General features: G+C 35.4%; 1 long non-coding RNA gene across 2 annotated transcripts in view; it reads right to left on the bottom strand.

The window, feature by feature from the left end:
- LOC147843904 (uncharacterized) overlaps window positions 1–19,028 on the bottom strand; it is a 39,143-nt gene that overhangs the window by 885 nt on the left and 19,230 nt on the right. The window contains exons 2-3 of one of the 2 annotated variants that reach the window (XR_015491034.1): window positions 8,649–8,827; window positions 978–1,177 (exon numbers count right to left, since the gene is read on the bottom strand). This is a non-coding gene — a long non-coding RNA (uncharacterized LOC147843904). Of the gene's footprint in view, window positions 1–977; window positions 1,178–7,458; window positions 7,604–8,648; window positions 8,828–19,028 lie in introns of both variants that reach the window. The other variant, XR_015491033.1, reaches the window with a different exon arrangement.

Genomic DNA, 19,028 nt, shown 5'->3' with positions numbered 1-19,028 from the left:
GATGGGGAGTTGGTTGGGGTGAATGTCTGACAGAGATCGTCATTTCAAATTTAACGTCACTTTTAGTTTCTTTGTTTAATTGAGGAGCTACGAAAAAAATGTAAAGTTTCAATTAAATGTCGTAAATTAATCAGACTTTTAAAATGTAAATACTGTCAGTTGACAGGTAAAGGACGATGCACAAGACATCGGTGAGCAAATCAAGGCAAAGGCAGAAGCAGCTCGACTAGTGTATTAAGCATTGAACTCCATTGTGTTATAAATAGGATTGTTTATGTTTTAACTTTAATAACTTTATTATAAAAAGTTAAAAATGATACTGCATCATAATTAATATATTTTAAAGCACAGTTTTTTTTTGTTTGTTTTTTTTTATATTGGCAAATTAGGAAATTTTCCGATGGCAAATTTATTGTAATATGGTTTCATATATTTAACTTTGGCCCAAAATACCCTTAATCAAGTTTGGCTTGACGCCCTTTATAAGAAAAGGTTTGGGCACCCCTGGTTTAGACTGACACAAAGATGACAAATGGGAGGATGACAAAAATGACCAAATGGCCTTAGACAATAACTGCATGCACTACAGAATGTTACGTTTTCAAATACATGCATAAACTGCATGTGTTCTATCAGTGCAGCAGGAGCTGGGTTTGCGGCACCAACTAGTGGTTACTTAGTTTGTTGGTCAGCTAGATTTTAGCCACATAGAGTACACAGAGTTTGCGCCACATGTTAATGCATCAACCTGATTTGTGCACATATTGTCATATATAATATATTGTGGTCTCACATTTTAAATGTATAGTCTTAGATTTAAACTTACACAAACTTACTGATGTAAGCAATTTATATATATATATATATATATATATATATATATATATATATATATATATATATATATATATATATATATATATATATATATATATATATATATATATATATATATATGCAGGGTATAAGATACTCACTAGTGGCTGCTCAGGCGTTAGCACTGTTGCCTCGCAGCAAGAAGGTCGCTAGTTTGAGTCCGAGCTGGGTCTGTTGCCATTTCTGTGTGGAGTTTGCATGTTCTTCCCATGTTGGCATGGGTTTCCTCTGGGTGCTCCGGTTTCTCCCATAGTCCAAAGACATGCGGTACAGAGATGGGTTGCAGCTGGAAGGGTATCCGCTGTGTAAAACATATGCTGGATAAGTTGACAATTCATTCCGCTGTGGCGATCTATGATGAATAAAGAGCCTAAGCTGAAGGAAAATGAATAAATGAAAGAACTAATTTGAGATGTATTAAAACAGATACTCCTACTCAACTTTAACTATTTTTTGGCAAGTACTTGAGTACAATTTTTCAGAACTCTTTTGATCACTTCTAATGAAAAAGTGGGTTTTTCCTTGAAACAAGCACATAATCTCATTTCAAACCAAAAACAAGATTATCTTACCCCAATTGCAGATTATTTAGCTTGTTTTAAGTAAAAACTGATAATAATCTGATTATAAAACAACTGGGTCTTATTCACTAATAACTGCTTACGTTTTTCATATTTACAGTTGAAGTCAGAATTATTAGCCCTCCTAAATTATTGGCCCTGTTTATTTTTCCCCCTAATTTCTGTTTAACGGAGAGAAATTTTTTTCAACACATTTCTATACATAATAGTTTTATGTATAGTCAGTATCATCTATTATCTATGTATAATCAGTATTTCTAATAACTGATTTATATTATCTTTGACATGATGACAGTAAATAATATTTGACTAGATATTTTTTCAAGACACTTCTACACAGCTTAAAGTGACATTTAAAAACTTAACTAGGTTAATTAGGGTAACTAGGCAGGTTAGGGTAGTTAGGCAAGTTGTTGTATAATGATGGTTTGTTCAGTAGACGATCGAAAAAATATTGTTTAAAGGAACTAATAATTTTGACCTTAAAATGGTTTAAAAAAAATTAAAAACTGCTTTTATTCTAGCTGCAATAAAACAAATAAGACTTTCTCCAGAAGAACAAACATTATCAGACATACTGTGAACATTTCTTTGCTCTGTTAAACATCATTTGGAAAATATTTTTAAAAAGAAAAGAAAATAACAATAATAATAATTCAGACTTCAACTGTATATGCCCACTTGAACTTCTCACAAAAAACAATTCCCAACACAACACGTGTGTATGCACATGAGTTTGTTTTTAAACTTGTTCTTTTAGTGAATTTGGAGTGAATGGCTCTGTTCTAAATTTAGAACAGATTAAGAGCAGAGGTTAATAATTTGCATAAGGGCTTTCCTTAAAGCGATACTTGTCCAGAGTAAATTGTAAGAAGACAAATTCTGAATTATGAAAGAGACTTATGAGAATTATGGCATAGAAATAATATTGGTTTTGATGTTGGATGTGAAACATGCTTTCAGTTCTGAAAACGCCAGGAGCAATGCATTGCGTTTTTGTTGACTTTTTGTTGACAGACAATCGTATCTATGGTTTTGATGCTCAGATGCTTTTTTTGAGAAGATTTTTTTCTGACTGCAGGCGCAGAGTGCACCGTCAAAACGCAAGGCGCAACAGAGAAAATGCTTCTTGATTTAAGAATTTTTAGATATTTGTACAAGAAACAAAGCAAAATTCGGTCCACTTTATATTAAGTGTCCTTAACTACTATGTACTTCCATTAAAAAATAAATACAATGTACTTACTGTGTTTATGATGTATTTGAGAACACTTGTGGTGCTTTTGAGTTGGGTTATGGACAGGTTTGGTGGTATGGGTAGGTTTAAGGGTGGGTTAAGGTGTAAGGGATGGTCAACAGTGTATTTACAAATGTAATTACAAAAAGTTAATTACAGATGTAATTACATACATGTATTTAATCAAGCATAAGTACACAGTTAATACATGTATTTACATAATAAGTACATTGTAACAAACTATTAATTCCTGTGTAAGTACTTATTAGTTAAGGCCACTTAATATAAAGTGGGACCCGAAATTCTTAGTAAGAAAAGCATTGTTTTGCAGTGTGGTCATACAAGCTTTACATTTGCATGCACAGTCACTTGTTCATCACAATAAGCATTCCATCATTAGTCAAAGAATCACTTAGAATCTCTAAAAACATCTGTGTACAGACTGTTAGGAAACAAGATGAGAAAAAAACAACTGACCGATAAGTGTAAAAGGTGCAAACGATAGTTGCCACGGTTCAGCGTTTAAGTGGCTGTAATGTTAAACAATTATAAAAACTCTATGTTTACTATCTCCCCCACAGACATTTCCATGCGAAATCGTATGCAGGCCCTCAAGGGTTGATAAACAAAGGGCCTCTTCTGTTTTCATTGATCCATGTCCTGAGAGAGAAATATAAACGGCGAAAACCCTCTGATAAGCAGAAGACTTTACAATAGTGCTTTTGTTCTGGACAAAGAAGACGAGTGTTTGCTGTCAAAAATAAAAGTAAAATACGGATGATTGCTTAAAACAAAGCAAAAAACAAAAAAGCGAAACAAAAGGCAGCAGAAGCAAGCAAAGTTTCCCAAGCTTGAGTCGTGTAGGTCTTATGACTGAGCATACGTTTAATTAAATTTCTAAAGACATGCAAGCTTGTTTGTGTGCCCAAGTTCAAAAAGGTACAATTAAGTTGTTCAATTTACTAAGATTTTAGGTTAGATTAACTTTAAATGGGTTTCTTGAACAGTGGGCACTTTTGCAGAACTTTGCAGAGTGAACTTACTCACAATAGCTCACTTTTAACTCTCACAACACAAGCAGTTTCTTAACATATAGTACAAAAGTGGATATCGCCTGGCATCCGAAAGATTTAAAAATGTTTTTAAAAATGTGAAAACAGTAAAAACCTTGTGAAATATATATTATTTAGATAATAATAGATAATATTTATCTATTTTAATACATTTTTAAGAATATTATTTTATTTTAATTGTATTTTTTATATCAAAATGTAATTGATATCTTTGTTCCAATGCTGAATTTGAATTTGAATCTTATTACTCACAACACCAAACAACCGTGAGTAAACTACACCACACTGCACACTTTAAAACCCAACAGTCAACTTCATCAAATGAAAGAGTGTAGTTAACTCAAAATTTACTGAAAGTTACCTCTACTCATTTGAAAAGAGTTTTGAACTCATTGTCAAAGGTAATGAGTTAATTAAACACCTCATCACTGTAAGTTGAAGTGACACAATGGCTCAGTGGTTAACACTGTCGCCTTACAGAAAGAAGTTTGCAGGTTCGAGTCTGCATATGTGGAGTTTGCATGTTCTCCCCATGTTCGCTTGGGTTTCCTCTGGGTGCTCCGGTTTCCCCCACAGTCCAAAGACATGCACTATTGGCGAATTGAATAAACTAAAATTAGCTGTTGTATATTTGTGTGAATTAGCGTATATGGATGTTTCCCAGTACTGGGTTGCAGCTGGAAGGGCATCCACTGTGTAAAACATATGCTGGATAAGTTGGCGGTTCATTCCACTGTGGTGAGCCCTGATGAATAAAGGGACTAAGGCAAAGGAAAATGAATGAATAAAAAAAATCACCCAAAGACACCCCAACATGAAAAAATACTATAGCAATTTATACTGTAGTAAATACTATAGTGTTTTTGAACCCCACTAAAGTATACTGTATATTTTAGTATTTATAACACTTTATAAAATATTGCTACAGCATATATTAATATTAACTATAGTGAACTGACAAACTGTAATAAATGCTGTACTATATATTAGTTGTATTACAGTAAACCATGGTGCATTGTAGTATAACATATGCTATTTGTAGAAAAGTAATTGGTCATCTGTTTGTATTTCTAAAGTTGCAGTATTACCAACTATAGAATTACCACAACACATTAACTCGTGCTTAACTAAAATATAGTTCAAAATCATCATAGCCAAGTATTTACTTTAAGCTACTGTAGTATTTTATTTAATATACGCATAAACTTGGAGAATCCTTACACATCAAAAACCATTTAGAAGCAGGCAGAAATGTTGTGCATAAACAATTGCAAATGGAGAAAAGCGGTAATCGTCTGTGGTTCATATGGTCACCTACACCGTATAAACCACAAACAATTACACGATTTCTCCACTCGTAATTGTTTGTGTGTTGCATGTGCATGGAAGTGAAAGGGAGGAGGAAAGTACAAACATCAGGTAATTCGATTCAACTCTGCCCTCTGGTGGTGTTTGGGGGAAAAGTGTGTGTTTTCTTTTCTGAATGCCACAGGCTGATCACCTGTGGAGCCGATGACTTAAACCATCTGCGTGTGAGAGGTTTTGATATAGGCTACAGTAGATCAGTTCACACTGCTGAAAGTGTTTGTGTGTTGTGAGGCAAACGTTGAGCAACTGAGCTTTTGAATTATTGATCAACAATTAGGCCAAGGGCTCGATTGGTTATATAGGAAAAGTACAAAAAATACGGTACATTTAGTTATTTTTGTTTATGGACACTGAATGGATTGAGGTTAGATCGGTTAAATATTAATATAATGTTCATATTTAATATAAATAAAATATAATGTAATTTCTGAAAAGTATTCTAGCAGCCAATGAATATCGAAATAACGTTGTTCACAGTCAATGAAATAGTACTAATGTTGTTTTGAATAGCCTACATGCTAGGCAGATCGAATATTCTAAATTTACTGAATCCATCTCAAAATTAAATGGCCGAGAATTAACGTTAAGTGGTGTTATTTTAAGGCCGTTTTGTTGATGTTGTTGAAATTAGCAATTACACAAGCTATAGAATTTAGCGAATTGTATCCTACTTTTATTTCAACATACTTTGGAAAATCCATTCATGTTTATGGCATGCTATAACTAGTAAAGAGATAAAGATGATCGGTTTATGTGCCCCTCAAAATAAGGCCTACAGTAAAATGTTACTGGAAGCCAATTTTCACATTGTAAGAGGGGAAAACATGTATACAAAGTCTATGACAATAGTAATGACTTTAAAGACATTATGAAGATTTTTTTTGGAATTGATTTACTGCCAAAACAATGACATATTTGAACATCAAGTCAATTTAATACACTTTAAAGTTTGTAAGTTAGGCCTACTATTTAACATTTACCTCAATGTCATCTTTGAAAATCACTCATCTGCCTTACTACAAAAAAAAAAAAAAAAAAAAAAATGACGTTTGCTGTTCGTTCAGACTACTTATTTTAATTGAGTTGCAACAACACAATTCTTGAGTTTTTTGGGGGGGCAAGTTTATTGTTTTATGTTTAATCTACTTAATTTGTAAACACTAATAAGTTAACATAATTCCTTAATGTTGCTCCAACACAAATAGCATTTTTTAACATGTCGACTTTTAGTTTGTCATCATCATAATGTCTTGCATCATTTGTCCTAAATATGACTTACGAATGCCATCATTTCAACAATTTATATAATAACAGTTTTAAATGTTCTACATTTTGATAAAAGGGTATTTTTACAAATATTAAAATTTGTGTTTTTATTAATATAGCTAATTCATAATTAATGTTTTCCTAATTTAATTGCATCTTAAATTTAAAAAAGTAATTTATCATTGTTGCAAGGTTGAATTTTCATTAGCCCCATTTTTGTGTCACACGATGCTGCAAACTTTGCTGTTAAAAATATGTATTTTTAAAATCATTATTCATACTAAAAACAATAGTTTTTTTAAGGAATCATTATATTTTGAAATGTATTTATTGCCAGAATTCTGAAATAGTTGTATATCAAGTCAAATATAAATAATAAAATTTGTCAAAATCTATTTTACCCTGTACGTTACCGTTTATAATTCATGTCACTATTTCATCTTTCGAAGTCATAATTATGCCTACATTTTGTCTTTCTGTCCTTATTATAATGTCAACTTTTTGTCTTAATTATGACTATTTTTTATCTGTCAATTTAATTGTATTTTTATTGTAAAAAGCAATTTATCTTTGTTGTAAGGTTGAATTTTCGTTAGCCTCATTTTCAGTATCACATGATGCTTCAGAAATCACAATAATTATTATAATTTGTGTCACATAACCAGCGAACTGTTCCTGGAAGATCGCTGACATACTACACGCATCATTCAGGAACTACATTTCCCAGCATCCCATTGCACACACCGGTCACCATTCACCATTAATCACACACAGCTGAATACCATCATCATGAATTGTTTGGACTATTTATACACATTGCACACACCAGTCAATGCAGATGCATACTTATGCAAGTATGCATACCCAGTTTGCATACTTATACTACTATACTTATATTTGTGAAAAAAAAAAAAGTTTATACTTTTGAGTGTGCAACAGAAGAGTATGCAAGCTTTGGAACATACTACTTCCTCTTAACAGATCTTTGTGTTGCTCATTATGCCCCCAGTCAATCATCCACACATCATACACATTTCTGTCATATTTAATTTCCTACCTTATTGGAGAAGCAGCAGCAGGTTAATCTCCCATTCAGTCTTTCATGCAGAGAAATCTCCTCAGGTCTTTGGATAATTCTGCATTCAGATGTTTAAACGTCCAAACGCATCTTTAAATAAGTTCAGTATGTTTTTGCAGATGAACTATAACACAGATAATGCGATTTAAGTATTTTCCAGTGGGCTAGATGTTGACTAACAGTCAATCAAACATCTTTACCGAAGCCTCTCTGCTTGACGGCTGGTCTCGTGCGTCCATCATGTTTGTAGTTTATTTACAATTTTCATACACGTTTGTAGTTCTAATCGAATTTGTGTCCAATGCGCATTGTATTGTGGGCTATATCAGCATGGACGCTTCTACACTTAAATTTTTTACCGGAAATAGTAAACCATCCGGGAACCTCTGGCATACTCTTTTCAACATACTATGGTTTGGGACATACTAATTCTATTTTCAAATACTATTTAGGATGTATAGTATGTGGATTAGGACGCAGCATGAGTTTTTGTTTGTCGGTAACTGTATGGTTTCAGTGAGTGTCGTCTACATATCCTGTTCATAGTCTTTCTCGTTATGTTTTGATGATTGTTTGGTTACTTTTTTGTACTTTGATCACCGCTTTGTTTCTGCATTTTTTTAATGCCTTTCATGATAAAGTAGTTTTTGTTTTTTGACTTCACTTGATTTTGCCTGCACGAATAATCTTTTTCATTAAATTGCATTTGGATCTCATGAGGGTTTTTGAGACCCAGGATGGAGGAAAGTCCTTACCCCAGGTGGAGGAGTTTAAGTATCTTGGGGTTTTGTTCATGAGTGAGGGAAGGATGGAACATGAGATTGACAGGCGGATTGGTGCAGCGGCTGCAGTAATGCAGTCGATGTACCGGTCCGTTGTGGTGAAGAAGGAGCCGAGCCGAAAGGCAAAGTTCTCGATTTACCGGTCAATCTACTTTCCCACTCTCACCTATGGTCATGAGCTTTGGGTCATGACGGAAAGGACAAGATCTCAAATACAAGCGGCCGAAATGAGTTTCCTTCGAAGGGTGGCAGGGCACTCTCTTATGGATAGGGTGAGGAGCTCTGACATCTGGGAGGAGCTCGGAGTAGAGCCACTTTTCCTCCACATCGAGAAAAGTCAGCTGAGGTGGCTCGGGCATCTGTTTCGGATGCCTCCTGGATGCCTACCTAGGGAGGTGTTCCAGGCATGTCCCACCAGGAGGAGGCCTCAGAGAAGACCCAGGACAGGCTGAAGGGACTATGTCTCTCGGCTGGCCTGGGAAACGCCTCGGGATACCCCTGGAGGAGATGGAGGAAGTAAAGAGAGGGAAATCTGGCATTCTCTCCTAAGACCCCCCGACCCGGCCCTGGAAAAGCGGAGGAAATAATTGAATGAATGAATGGAATGCATTTGGATCCAACCTCTTGTCTTTGCTTCCTTGACCCACGGTGACAAATTTGCTACTTACTAAACATTATAATTATAACTATTATTATTAATACCGAACACAATTGCCTTTTTATGACATACTCGAATATGTGTGACATTTACTTAACTATAAAAACTGGTCAAAAATAAATTTGAACTTTTATGTTACCTTTTAAAATTTGTGTCACTATTATGACTATCATAATGTCACTATCAATATTCTGCATTATTATGCCTACATTTTGTCTTTCTGTCATTATTTTGATGTCGACTTTCTTAAATATGAATTTCTTAATAATATTAACAGTTATTTAAGTTTTTTAAAGTCATAATTTTTTATCTGATATTTATGGCATTTTAAATATTAATTTTAGCATAAGCATTTAAACAGTTATGGGCCTTATTTTATCACCAATTGCTTTGATAAAATCTGATTTTAAAAATAAAACTAATTCAATATTTCTCACCAGCTTGTGTGAATGTCATAAAATTAGGACTCTTTATGCTTTTATTTTCTAGATTTAGTCTTTCCTGAATTAAAGTAAGCATACTTGTACACTTTAAACCCAAAAAGTTAAGGTAACTCAAACCATTTGAGGAAACCAATTGCAACAAACCATTTAAGTTCAAAAACGAATCCTAATGAGTGGTGTGAACTTAATCCATTTGAGTAAACGAAGCAATTTGAGCACAGTAAAATCAGATAAATGTAGAGAACTCAAACCAACAAAGTACTGTGAAAACTAATAAGGCAACTCAAACCATTTGAGGAAACAGATTGCTACAAACCATTTGAGTTAAACTAATCTACATGAGTAGTGTCAGCTTACTCCATTTAAGTTGGAGAAATGAGGTATTTAATGAACTCATACCTTCAACACAGAGTTCAAAACTCTTTTCAAAATGAGTAGAATTACCTTTCAGTCCATTTTAAGTTAACTACACTCATTTCATTTGATAAAGTTGACTGTTGGGTTATACAGTGTGCGGAAAAGCAAACTGAAACATAAAGTGTTGACATCATCTCGCGCATACAAATGCGAAAACACCATCCGCTGCAGTCAGTGGGAGAAAACATTTCCATCTGTGGGTGTCCAGGGGCCTCTTAATTGCTTTATGTAATAATACACTCCAGTGTTGTGAGTTACGGACGCAAAAGTAGGGCCTCCTCATCATCTCTTTTCTTCATTAGAGGATAACGTCAGCAGGGCCCCATCAAAGACACAATTCACCGCGGGGACGTCTGATTTACGAGCACGGTTCCCAGAGCATTGTGAGGATCGCACACATGCAAAATGCCTTCTCCGGTATTTATAGTAACCCAACTGGCATTGTGCTGGAAAGAAGGATGAGAACATGTAGGAAGAAGAGAGATAGAGTGTGTGCTGAACAATCACTCTGCTTTGATCTCTGGCTCCTCCCCTCAGATAAAACTCTCACGGGACCAGAGCTTTAAACAGAAGTCACACAGTTCTTCTGTAACACTGCACCGCATGGTTATGCTTTAAATGTGTCATTCAGGATGTTAGAATGCTCTGTTTATTTCCTTTTCTGTTGCATATTTTATAACTAGGCTCACATGGAATTGGCACCTTCAGAAATCCATTGATCCATCATAGAGTTAGTTAGTTTATTTCTTTATTTACTTATTTATGGTTATTTGTTATTTTATTTTTTTGGCTATTTATTTATTATTTATTTATTTGTTATTTATTTATGTTTGCTATTTATTTATTTATTTTGTTAATATTTGTTTATGGTTATTTATTTATTTAAATTTTTGCCTATTTTTATTTTATTAATTATTTGATATTTATTTATTTATTTTGCTTGTTATTATTTAGATATTTTGTTAGTTATTATTTATTTATTTTTGGTTATTTTTATTCAGTTTTTTTGGCTATTTAGTTATTAATTATTTATTTGTTATTTATGTTTGCTATTTATTAATTTATTTTGTTATTATTTATTTATTAAGGGTTATTTATTTATTATTTATTTATTATTGTTAGTTCTTTATTTAAGTTATTTATTTGTTATTTATTTGTGTTATTCATTTATTTATTTATTTCGTTATTGTTTATTTATTTTTGGTCATTTTTTATTTAGTTTTTTGGCCATTTATTCAATAATTTATTTATGATTTATTTATGTTTGTTATTTATTTATTTATTTTGGTTATTTATTTTTGGTTATATTTGTTTTATGTTTTGGGTATTTATTTATTTAACTATTTATTTGTTATTTGTGTAATTTCTTTCTTTCTTTCTTTCTTTAATCATTCATTCATTTACTTTGTTATCATTTATTTATTTTTGATCTTTTTTTATTATTTTTTGGCTATTTATTTAGTTGTTATTTATTTATGTTTGTTATTTATTTATTTTGGTTATTCATTTTTGGTTATACTTATTTCATGTTTTAGCTATTTATTTATTTAATTATTCATACATTAATTCCTTCATTTTCTTTTCGGCTTAGTCCCTGTATTAATTGGGGTCGCCACAGCAAAATGAACCACAAGCTTATCCAGCATATGTTTTACGCATCGAATGCCCTTTCAGCAGCAACCCATCGCTGGGAAATACCCATACACTCTCATTCACACACAGACACTATGGACAATTTTAGCTTACCCAATTCACCTATAGCGCATGTCTTTGGACTTGTGGGGGAAACCGGAGCACCTGGAGGAAACCCCCGCGAATGCGGCGAGAACATGCAAACTCCCCATGCCAACTGATCCAGCCGAGGCTTGAACTAGTGACGATTTCATTATTTATTTGTGTCATTTATTTATTTATTTAGCTTGTATTTATCTTTTGTTTGGTTATTTATTTATTTTAGCTATTCATTTATTTATTTTGGTTATGTATTTTTTGGTTATTTAAAAAAAATGCTATTTATTTATTTAATTATTTATGTTATGTTATTTATTTATTAAGTTTGTTATTATTTTTTATTTTTGGTTAAATATTTATTCATTTATTTATTGTTATTTATTTATTTTTTATTATTTTTCTATTGTAACATTTTATTCAAAATTATCAGGATGTATGTACAATGTGCTTTTAAAAGTACAATAAATTAAAAACAAAGATATTGTGATATGGTCTGAATGGTTTAAAAAAGTGGATCATAAGCAAAAATAATAAATAAATGAACTAATCAATGAACAATTTATTTATTTTGCTTGGTAAGGATTTGCACAGCCAAGAAACCCAACAACCACATAGAAATACTATTGCAACCACATAGCAGCAAGTTTGAAGATGCGTAGTGACACATTTGCAAACACCTAGTTATACCATAGCAATCACATAGCAACATGTTAAACTATATAATCTAAAAAAATCATAGTGATACCCTGGCAACCACCTACAACACTCAACAGTGATGGCAAGCACATCATAAGCAAATCTGCCATTGACTACATAGTTTTACTATAGCAACAACACATAGCAGCAATTTAGAAAAACATCTTGGAAAGTGCATAGCACATACCTTTCAACATTGGGATGTGAAAATACACCAATAATCAATTAGTTGTACTATAGCAAACACATAGCAGCATTTCAGAAAAATCACCTCGGCAATCACCCTTAACACCCAATACTAATAGTGGCAACATGTTTTGCATCAGTAAACACCAGAGACATTTTCTTCAGAATATGTAGTCCCAATCCACTTTTGATTTCTGAACATTTTTGCAGCAAGCTTTGTTGTTCTCAGATTGGAAGAGTTTAAAAGAGTCTGCTAACGTCTGTTTTGCAGTATAGCCAAGACACTAAAGGAATAGATGTGAGGATGGATTTTCCTATAAGGAAAGTATGCTTTGAAATGTAGATTGCACCAAGTTACTGAAGGCCTCTCAAATCACTCAGACTGGATCAGGACGCTCGAGGCAGAACTACAAACCGAGGAGAAAGAGAGAGAGAAGAAAGAGTCTGTGTGGATCAAAGCCAGAGATTGTGTGATCTTGTAAGTTCTAACTGTGACCAATGAGTTTTCATGTTACGATAATGAACATGAAAGTGCAAGTGCATGAGAACGTTGAAGCAAAGAAGAGCAAGAAAAAAAAGATTCTTCAAGACTTCAACCACATCTTCATCACCACAGACATTTATCCATTTACAGAGAATTAGAAGAAACTCAAACATTGCAATATGCAGTAGCCAACAGTTTTATGAATTCTTTAAAGCTGAAAGGGATAGTTCACTCAAAACTGAAAAACTTGTCAATTTATTCACACTCCACTTGTTCAAAATCTATTTGAGTTTTTTCTTCTGTTGAAAACTAAAGAAGATATTATTAAAAATGCTGGTTGCTAGAACCCATTGACTTCTATAGTAATACCATCCAAAAAGAGACCAAATTTGAGCTCATTTTGTACGTCACTAAGTTCACTAATTTAGACAATAAAACAAAACTTCCATATGTATTAGGTGAAATAGCTGATATCTTAATACATTTGTATCCCACCGGTTCTTCTGCACCTATCCCGTTCTGAGCTGAGATCAAATAGCACTTCGCTAGCTGACCTCTGTTACACTCACCCCCCTAAATCTCACTCCCATCCTGGAAAAGCCCCCACTGCACCCATGCAATTCCGGGCTGTGATCGAACCTTTTGCTCTAACAAGGAGGCTAAAGCCCATGGCCTCTAGCATCTGTCGCAAGAGCATCTTTAGAGGCCAAAGGAGTGAGGTTTACCTGCATAGCACTTCGCTATCTGGCCTCTCACTCACCCCCCTTAACCTCACTCCCATCCCGGACGAGCCCCCAAATGCAAAACCACCAGTCCTACTGCACCCATTCTATTCTGAGCTGGAATAAAACAATAGTGATTCTTTGTATGGGTGTCGCTTGCTTTAACAAGGAGTTTGTCTTCAACCATGGCCTCTAGCGTCTGTCGAGAGAGCAACTTTTGTGGTCAGAGGAGTGAAGTTTATCTGCATAGCACTTCGCTATCTGGCCTCCATTACACTCACCCCACTAAACCTCACTCCTATCCCGGACGAGCCCCCATATTTTATTGCACCCATCCCGTACCTAGCTGGGATCAAACCAACTATTCTTTGTATGGGAGTTGGTTGCTCTAACAAGGAGGCTAAAGGCCATGACCTCTAGTGTCTACACACAAGCAACTTTAGAGGTCAGAGGAGTGAGGTTTACCTGCATAGCACTTCGCTAGCTGGCCTCTATTACACTCACCCCCCTAAACTTCACTCCAATCCCAGATGAGCCCCCATGTGTAACCCACCGGTCCTACTGCACCCATCCCATTCTAAGCTAGGATTGAACCGGCGATTATTTGTATGGGAGTCGCTTGCTCTAACAAGAAGGCTAAAGGCCATGACCTCTAGTGACTGTCGCTAGAGCACCTTTTGTGGTCAGAGGAGTAAGGTTTATCTGCATAGCACGTCGCTAGCGGGCTTCTGTTACACTCACTGCCCTAAGCCTCACTCCCATCCCAGATGAGCCCTTCAAATGTAACCCACCGGTCCCACTGCACCCATTCCATTCTGAGCTGGGACTGAACCGACGATTCTTTATATGGGAGCTGGTTGCTGTCACATGGAGGCTAAAGACCACGACCTCGTCTGTTGCAAGAGCAATTTCAGAGGGCACAGGAGTGAAGTTTTCATGCATTGCACTCTTTGCTAGCTGGCACAAAATGGATGTCTCACACAAAAAGAGAGAGGAGACCAATAAAAGTATTAGTGACACACAGGGCCGGAGCAAGCTGAACTGCCGCTCTAGGCAGAGGATGGTCACGCCGCCCTCAACCCCAATGTGAAAACGAAAGTGACTGGTTATGAAAATGAAGTGAGGTGTCGCGGACCTCTATTCTGCCGCCCTATGCACGGATATAACTGAGGACGTGCGGCTGCTGAGGGAGGGAGGTGTCGCGGATGCCTCTCTATTCTGCCACCCTATTTGCGGATATAACCGAGGACGCGCGGGTGTCGTGGACCTCTATTCTGCCGCCCTATGCGCAGATATAACTGAGGGCACGCAGGTGCTGAAGGAGGTGTCGTCTATGTGCGAATATATCTGAGGACGCGGGTGGTGAGGGTGGTGTCGCGGACATAACTGAGGACGCGGGTGGTAAGGGAGGTGTCGCGGATGCCGCCCTCTCTATTCACCTTATTCTCAGCTGTCGAGCGGGCGCTGCCATTTGAATCTTTTTGGCTCGAGACTTCCGGTCTCATTCTCTTCCATTCATTTTTTGACGTTAAAAACTGCTCGTTACGCTGCTTGATGTTGCAATTTGATATTTTCTTATTACATTATTCTAGTTGGTCTGTATAGTCATGCAAACATTTGTTTGTAGAGCAAGCAGTTTGACCATTTTCTGCCGTTTACTAATCCTAGTCATTTCTCCCATAGGCGACTGAATCGGAAGTTCTAAGACAATTGCGAAAACAGGCGCACTTCCGCATTTTAGAATAAGGTCAATACCGCCGCCCTAGGCGGCCGCCTAGGTCGCCTCTATGGACGCGCCAGCCCAGGTGACACACACACAATTCTAAATGGTTATAAATGAATCATTAAATTTTTAATGATTGCTAAAAATAATGTTTTTATATTTTGTAAGACATGCAGAATAAGAGAATTGGGTAAATAAAATTTGCCGTAGTGTATGAGAGTGTGTGTGAATGTGAGAGTGTATGATGTTTAACAGTACTGGGTTGCAGCTAGAAAGGTATCCGATGTGTAAAACATATGCCGGAATAGTTGGTGCTTCATTCCTTTGTGGCTAACCCTCATAAATAAGGGACTAAGTATAAGAAAAATGAATAAATGAATGAATGTTTTATCCTCAAATGTTGATTGTTAAATGTACCGTTAATTATTATGACTTTATTACTACTGTCATTTGTTTTCCAATGATATTTTAAGTAAACATCACAATTAAGTAAGCGATACACAGGCTGCCATTTGTCATGCCAATAAAGCAAGCTTGAATGTGAAAGAGAGAAAGAGAGAGCACATTCAGTGCATGTTTTTAAAGACAACACAGATTAAAGCACATTAGCAGCGTGTCAGGAAATGACTTCATAACAGACGCTGACATGATTATGGTTCCTGCCTCTTTTCATTTCTTCTTCCACCTCTCTCACCTCTCTAACCCTCATCTCCGCTGTTCCTTTAACTTGAGAAGCGAGCGGGTGGAAACTCGGCTCATTACCACATGATGTCTTGGCAAGTTCATCCATGAATTGAGCATACTTTATTTTGAAGCTCATTGTTTTAACAACCCTGACCAGCATCTCTAGAGACACAGCCCACACAATAAAACACACGCTCAACTCTTTGAAGTCACTCCAGTTAAAAAACTTATTTGTTGATTATATTTTTAGATCTTTGTAGTACAAACTGTATGCTTAAAAAATAATGTACAGTATGTGTAAAGGTTTGTGATAATGAAACAAATGTACATTTCAATAGCTTTTGTATTTTCTTTTCTCCATGAGATATTCAAAATCACCCCCTATACCCTCAAATAGTGTAATATTTGAAGGACCAGTTAATTCTAGAGTCTGACGTTCTGAAGTTCACTCAATCAATCCACTCCAATAACGACTGAACAGTCCATGTACACTAAAGCTAGGTAGAAAACCCCCAAAATGCTCTGTGAGAGGTTTCGCGCGTAATGAATTATCGCATTTGACCACAAGATGGCGGCCAAAAAGCAGAATCATACAAGATGAATCATACAAGATGAGGCGAATGTGCTACCCACTGTGCCCCCGTGCAGCTGAATTATATTATTATTATAATATTATTATTATATAATCATTATTTTTACATAACAATTTTGGCTTTCGTGTACAAAAAATGTATTTTAAAATGCTAAAAAATCCAGTTCAAACCAGCCTAGGATGGTTGGGTGGTTTTAGCTGGTCGACCAGGCTGGTTTTAGAGGGGTTTTGGCCATTCCCAGGCTGGCTGCCAGCCATTTCCAGCCTGGTCTTAGCTGGTCAGGCTATAATAAATATCACAGGGTCTGACCAAAAAGTTTAAAATCTAATCTGGCTTAGGGATAACAACAAAACACAAACAAAACAGCATCCCTTCCGGTGCATTGCAAAGTGCTTGAATTCACTCACTCGTTTTACTCATTCAAGTGGACTAGTATTAGTAGACCAATGTAGGTAATGAGGGTGTGCAGACTTATCTGCAAATCCGGATGCAAGAGTGCTACCAAAAATGAAAATGTTCTCAACATTTAATCACGTTCAAATGTTTATATAAATGTATTTCTTCTGTTGAATACAAAACAATATATTCTGAAGAATGCTGTAAAAAAGCAGCCACTGATATAAAAAAAGGCTTAAACAGGTTTGAAATCAGTGAATAAATGACGACAGATTTTTTTGTTAATTTTGCCTTCGAAAGAAATTCATAGGATATTAAAACTTATTTATTAGTATAATGTATTAAGTAGTACTATCAAAAAAAAATTTTATATTTCAAAAGTACTCTAACTGTAAAGCATAGAAATAAAGATGAATAAAGCATGGCTTTATACAGTTTAATTCCTTTGGAATTTTAACAAATTTAAATAAATAAACTGCTAAATTATATTATTCATGCATTCATTTTCTTTTTGGCTTAGTCCCTTTATTATTTTGGGGTCACCACAGCAGAATGGACCGCCAACTCATTCAGCATATGGATTACGCAGCAGATGCCCTTCCAGCTGCAACCCATCACTGGGAAACATCCATACACACCTATTTACACACATACATTACAGACAATTTAGTCTACCCAATTCACCTATAGCCTACCTACAGTCTTCCGACTTGTGGGAGAAACCGGAGCACCTCGAGGCTCGAACAAGTGACCTTCTTGCTGTGAGGCGAATGTCCTATCCACTGTGCCCCCGTGCAGATCAAGTATATTATTATTATAATATTATTATATAAAGATTATTTTTACATTACAATTTTGGCTTTCGTGTACAAAAAAGTATTTTTAAACGCATGTCTCATAAATATTTATTGCTTTCATAACTTCATCATATCCCTACTTCTTCTATAGTGTTGAATTAATCATGTAGCGTGAGTACATTTTTTTTATTCCGTATTTTGCTTGGGCTTATTCTCTGATTTACCAGAGGTTGCCACAGTGGAATGAACTGCCAACTATTCCAGCATATGTTTTACACAGAGCATGCCCTTCCAGCTGCAACCAAGCACCAGGAAACACAATCTCTCATTCACACACACACATACACCCACACGCGCACACACACACACACACACACACACACACACACACACACACACACACACACACACACACACACACACACACACACACACACACACACTCATACACTATGGCCAATTTAGTTAATTCAATTCACCTATAGCGAATGTCTTTGGACTGTAGAGGAAAGCGGAGCACCCAATGGAAATGGGGCTAGTGAAAACCAAAGAGAACATGCAAACTCCACACAGAAATGCCATCTGGTATGGGACTACAACCAGCAACCTTCTTGCTGTGAGGCGACAACAGTGCAAACCACTGAGCCACCGTGCCCCCTGATTTCTTTATTATATGTAATTTTTTCCCAATGTCATTCATTCTTCTGTTTTTCTTTTTAACAGATGTAAGCTTTACCAAATGTGCGCTTCCTACATTCTGCACCAGATGGCAGTAGTGTTATTTTCCCCGTCTTTAATCTTAATCCATACTATGGAAACTTCAGCTCATGTTGACCATATTAAATCATATAACTGTCTCTTGTAATATCCGATCATTTGGCTGAACCGAGAAGTATTGAAAGAGAATCATTTAATACATATATGTGTGTGTGTGTGTCGACAATAATAATCATATCTATAATTGTGGAAACACACAACCCCATTTTCAAACAGTTGATAACTGGACTGTCTGGCACAAACTACAAATACATGACATTTCATTTTTCAACAATCATTATGAAATAAAATGACATTATTAGAAGAAAAAGTATTAGTTTTGACAAAATTCAGAATACACAAATACCAATTATAGATAAAAGGTTTCATTTATCAGATAAAAAGACGATAAAAGAAGATAAAAATCCTAATCATAGCTATAATAATAAGTTGTGATCTTTATGATTTTTTTTACTTCTTG

This window comes from Danio rerio, chromosome 5 (genome assembly GCF_052040795.2).
Source record: "Danio rerio strain M-AB ecotype USA chromosome 5, GRCz13ab, whole genome shotgun sequence".
In the NCBI taxonomy this organism is placed as follows: Eukaryota; Metazoa; Chordata; class Actinopteri; order Cypriniformes; family Danionidae; genus Danio; species Danio rerio.
The sequence above is the reverse complement of the archived record's forward strand: the minus strand, read 5'-3'. Positions and strand labels throughout refer to the sequence as shown.